Raw genomic sequence first — 5,761 nt, forward strand, 5'->3', positions numbered from 1 at the left:
AATGGGTATCATTATGTGAAAGACACTTTCGAAAAACAGGGTTATTGACCAGGTTTTGGCCTGAAATTTCTTTGTGCTTTCCTACTCTAACACTGTTTGTGAGCTTAGATTGGAGCCCAGAAAGAGACCAACATCCTCGGTCCCCAAAATCATTTTGATCCTCAAAATGTTACCATTTTAATGAGTAATAAAGTCCACCACAGAAAAAAAAAAAGAAGAAAATAACATTTTTCCACAAAATTCAAAGACCTAACCTAACCAATCTACTTCCTGCCTCCTTCCATCTGGATCTATGATAACACTGGTAGGTCTTTCTTCCAAGCATCTGAGTTCATTGTGGTTTGAACATCACCTCCAAAATGGGTGATGATCCATCCACATTTCCAAGAGTTCCAAGAGAGAAGAGTAACCAAAGAAGTCTTCCAAACAGAAAAATGACCACTTGATATGGAAGGCCCCCTAATTTCTTAGTCTGAAAACTCTGTAACTTAATCACTGTAGCCTGTTTATGCCCTCAAAGCTGGAGTTATAAATGGGGAAGTGGATGGTCGTTGAATTCCACCAAGAGGTTATATGTATGTGTGTACCTTCACAGAGGTTATATTCTAGGAGTAGTTCGTGGCTGTCAAATAAGGCTACACTTCAGACTATAGATAAAAATGTATCCCAGACCCCACTCCAGATATCCGTATTTTTTTTTTTTTACAACACACCTAGGTGATTTTTAAAGCTGCTTTCTTTGCTATTGATAGTCATTGGATTGCCTTTAGTAAACAAACTACAATGACAGTAATCATTCCAAAGTATAGAGAATTATCTTTACTACCTGGCTTATACTCAAAAGTCAAGTGGATGAGTTGTCTATATCAAGGAATATGTTTACAAGGCTAGGGGCTAAAGTCACAGCATCCCTTCAGAAGTGGAGAGAGAGTTTATTAGCACAAACCAAGCAAAAAAGCCAGACCTTAGGTATAGGGCTAGGGTTCAGAACAAGAACTTGATACTGAACAGGGTTTTTAAATATTATGCAGGTAGGGGTATGGAAGGAGGCAAAAAACAATAAAATTCACTAAATTCAAAAACTATACTGAGCATAATTTAAGCTTTCACTCATAATTAAGGTCCTCTGGATCCTCAGTATGAGCATCAATTCTTACAGGCGTGGCAAAGTGGTAGTAAAATTTCAGGGTGGTGAAATAAAAGATACATTTCCATTCCCCAACCTGCCTTTTCCCATGACATATACATGTAGTATGAGCCTACATATAACAGAAAACCTAGGGATCTGCATATCTATGGATGAGAGTACATGTGAGAGAGTGTACAGTTGACTCATAATTTCATACATTTTTACTCTCTAACATTGAAAGGAGAAAGGAAATTCTGAAATATAATTTAAACATTATATATATATAATATAGCATATATATATAATATGGCATATATATATATATACACACACTGTTTGTTTGTTTACACAATGCTTTTGAAGCGCCAGAGTAAATGCTGTAATTTTGCTGGATGTAGCGACACTTCGGGAAAGGAAATACAGCTTACACAGGGGAAATTTCTTAAACATTTGATGTTACTGTAAGTGAATCTATGGCTGCTTCTAAATGAAAAAACCTAGTATCTTTTGACTCAAATTTAAGTGACAAAATTTTAGGAACATTATGGGCCTGTGTATAAATATGTGTGACAATTTTTAGTAGGAAAAATATTAGTTCACATAGTTCAGAAAGAAAGTCGGCAATGAGCTACCATAGGAAAATACTCCAGCAATGATTCAAAATTGGAGCAGGTTCACAGATGTTTGGTCTCTGATAAGAATGAGGTGCCAGTTATAATTTGCCTGTGGTGACCTTTTAAAATAATGTCAAGTCCCAAAGAACTACCACCATCTGGATGGTTGCTGGCTCTACAACGTGGATCTAAATTAAGCATAGAAGTAAACCGAGATTATCTTAACAATGACAAACTGATCTTAATTTGTAATAGGCCTTTGTTGGCTTCCTGATTTAGTCCGTTTCTCTCTCTTTGTGGTTTCTAATTTGCTGGGGAATAATAAGCATCAGCCTTTACAGTTACTCTCATGGCAAGCCTATTACAAAAAGTATGTGAATGAGCCACTGTCCCTTTTCCACTCCCTTCTAGATAGAGGTGCTCACAGTAGAATAGGACACAGGATGTATGATATGTATGATAGGTAATCACATGATTAATTGTCTACACCTGATTCTAGCAAAGTTATTGAGAGAAACAATGAGTCTGTATTGGATCTGGGAACTCTTTCAAGGCATATAGGTTCAAACTCTTTTACATATAATAAATTATAACCCACAGTGCAAGGGCTTTTCCAAATCTTCTGCTGGCATTCAACAAAGATAGAACTAGCTAGATAAAATATGGCTCAACTATTAATTACTACTTACTAATTACTATTTACTTAACTTACTTAAAATAGCCAGTAACAAACTTATAATACCACATTTCCAAACCATTAAAACATAATTACAGTTCATAGTCGACTGAAACTAGAAGATAAAAAAACACAATGAGGGATAATATCAAGCTATGGTAGGCTTAATAATGGCCCTCGAAGTTGTCGACATTTGAATCCCTGAAAACTGCAAATATGTTTGCCTTATATAGTAAAAGAGATTTTGTAGATACGATTAAGTAAGAAATCTTGAGACGAGGAGATTATCCTGAATTATTATCAGGATGGCCAATGCAATCACAAGTGTCTTATAAGTGGGAGGCAGAGATCCCCCTGACATAGGAGGTGATGTGACAACAGAAGTAGAAATGGGGGCTAGGGGGCTTCAGCAGCCTCTACAAGTTGGAAGGTTCACAGAACAGATTCTTTCCTAGAGCCTCTGGAAGAAACCAGCCCGGCTGACCCCTTGATTTTACCTAAGAAAGACTCATTTTGGACTTCTGACCTTCAGAATTGTCATAAAATAAATGTGTGTTACTTTAAACTACTAATTTAATTTATTAGAACACCCATAGGACATGAATATAGATTTTGACAGCAGGGAGGGGGGGTGCTGCTATAAAAATACCCAAAAGTGTGAAAGTGGTTTTAGAATTGGGTAATGGGGAAAGGCTGGAAAAATTATAAGAATCATGATAGAAAAAATATAAATTCAATAGAAAAATATTCCATTCAAATCAAGCTAGCATTATAACTACTTGATATTTTCTTGTAAATTATATAATTGTTTGCCTCCTCTAGTTTTGTTCTTAAGGAGCTTAAGAACTCTCTGTATTGATGGTTGTTATGTCCCCTATTTTTTTTTTCCGAGGGGGGGAGGGGCAGAGAGAGAGAGAGAGAATCTTAAGCAGGCTGCATGTCCAGGTGTGGAGCCAACACAGGGCTCGATCCCATGACCCTGAGATCATGGACTCAGCCAAAATCAAAATCAGACACTTAACTGACTGAGCCACCCAGGCGCCCCGTCCCTTATTTCTTAAACAGTGCGTTGCACTTACTAGGCTATCAAGAAATATGTGTTGATTAAACAAATAATTTTTGAAGTATTTCAAAATGGGGGTATTTGGGTGGCCCAGTTGGTTAAGCATCTGCCTTTGGCTCAGGTCATTCTCCCAGGGTCCTGGGATCAAGCCCAGTGACAGGCTCCCTGCTCAGTGGGAGTCTGCTTCTCCCTCTCCCTCTGCCCCTCCCCTCCACTTGTGCTCTCTCTCTCTTCTAAATAAATAAAATCTTTAAAAAAAGCATTTCAAAATGAAATTTTAACAAATGTAGATTGACTTAAAGAGATTGTTATAGAAATATAGATATTAATGACTCTGCTAGAGAGAATTCAGAAGGAAGTGAGGGGCACAATAAAGCCTATCTTAAAGAATACCTAAAATGTCATAAACAGACTGCTGATAGAAATATGGAGGGTAAAGGTGCTCCTTGTGAGATCTTGTAAGGAAAAAAGGAAGAACATGTATCTTTAGAGAACTGGAGGAAAAGGTATCTTTATTATCCAGTGACAGAAAACTTTGCAGAACTGTATTCTATAGATACGTGGAAAACAGAACTTACAAGTGATGAACTTGGAAATTTAGCTGAGGAAATTTCCAAGGAATGTGTTGGAGGTGCAGCCTGGTTTATTCTTGCTAATTATGGTGAAATTCAAGTGGATAGAGATAGATTGAGGTAATGACTATTAAGCAAAAAAGGTCCAGTATTAATGACTGGGAAATTCTTAGCCTATCCTGATTCCCCAAAAATGCTGCAATCGAGTCGCTGTCAGGAAGCATGCTCTGGAGAGAAAGCCAATTTTGTGGTTGATAACCTTCTGCTATTGTCTCTGAAGGATCAAAAAGTAAATTGTTCAGTGACACAAAGGGGCTTTGAAGATAGTAGGTGTGTGACTCACGGATCCCTTCAGTCAGCTCAGCAGTAGCCACCTCTGACTTCCAAAGATTCATGTTCACCTCACATGGAAAAATACATTCACCTCATCCAAGGTCTTTAAGTTTCTCAACCCATTACATCAATTCAAGTTCCGACTCTCATATAAGCCTTATCAGCTGAAAATTCCCAAACCTCATCTAAATTAAGGATGGGGGGGCGGTTCTAGAAATAATTCACCTTGAGGCAAAAAATCCTCTCCACCTGTGGACTTGTGGGGACAATTTTGGACATATGACCTTCAGAACCGTAAGAGAATAAATATGTCTTGTTTTAAGCCACTAACTTTGTGTTAATATTTGTTATAGCGACAATAAAAAACTAATAAACCTAGCTTTAATACTTTAAAAAACTTTAGTGTTTGTGGTTGGTAACCTCTCTAAACAATAAATAACATTTCAATGGAAATTTGTCAAAAATGTTATCAACATTTTCTAGCAATTTTTTTTTTCTGACAACAAAGTGGAAAATTTATAGGTTAGTAGGAAATTAGTAAAGACATCCTGTCTAACATGATATATTTTAACCCGTTTGAATGAGAGTTAAGATATTCTTTTAACTCTAACCTCACTAAATTCCCTTAGGTCAGCAGCCTTTGGCAAGTTAACTTCTCTGAAGCTCAGATTGCAAATGTATAAAGGAAGGAAATAATAATACCTAATTTATGGGATGACTATGGGGGTTATGTTAATCTTTATTTATTTTCACCTTATTTTATATTATTTTAATATCTGTTTATATCCCTGTTGACCAAGGAAGGAAAAAAAGAAAAATATTTTATTTTACTTAGGGATTTATTTTTTAAATGTCTAGAATTACAAATTATAAAGTCAAGGGTTTTTTTTTGCTTCGTTCAAAATTGCTTCAAATTTTAATAAATGAAATACTTTTAAAGTGAATTTTAATTTAGGTATGAACTGAGAACAATTAAGGACAGACTGTCAGGTATTCCTATTTTTAAGGAAATCTAGTTTACAACAATTTAGACCTACAGAGCAGATTAAGGAATTAGTATTTATTTGAAAGAAATCACCTAACAGCTTCTTTGAATAACCACCAACAGAAAGACTTATACATATAAAGTGTCTACAACATTTTTTTTTTAAATAGGCTGAAAGTACAGGGCATTCTCCAGGGGAAAAAATTTTTTTTTCCATGTGTAAATAATTTCTTTTAACTTTAGAACAAAGTCCCTCCATGCACACAAGTGCTATTTTTAGCTCATTATGAATATTCACAAGAATGCAAGCTATTAATAATCTTGGAATTGCTTGCTTTTATACTTGTAAGTTTTCTTTACAGATAAGTTTCAAAAATTCAAGAACTCTT

Source organism: Zalophus californianus, chromosome 1, assembly GCF_009762305.2.
Source record: "Zalophus californianus isolate mZalCal1 chromosome 1, mZalCal1.pri.v2, whole genome shotgun sequence".
Classification (NCBI taxonomy): Eukaryota; Metazoa; Chordata; class Mammalia; order Carnivora; family Otariidae; genus Zalophus; species Zalophus californianus.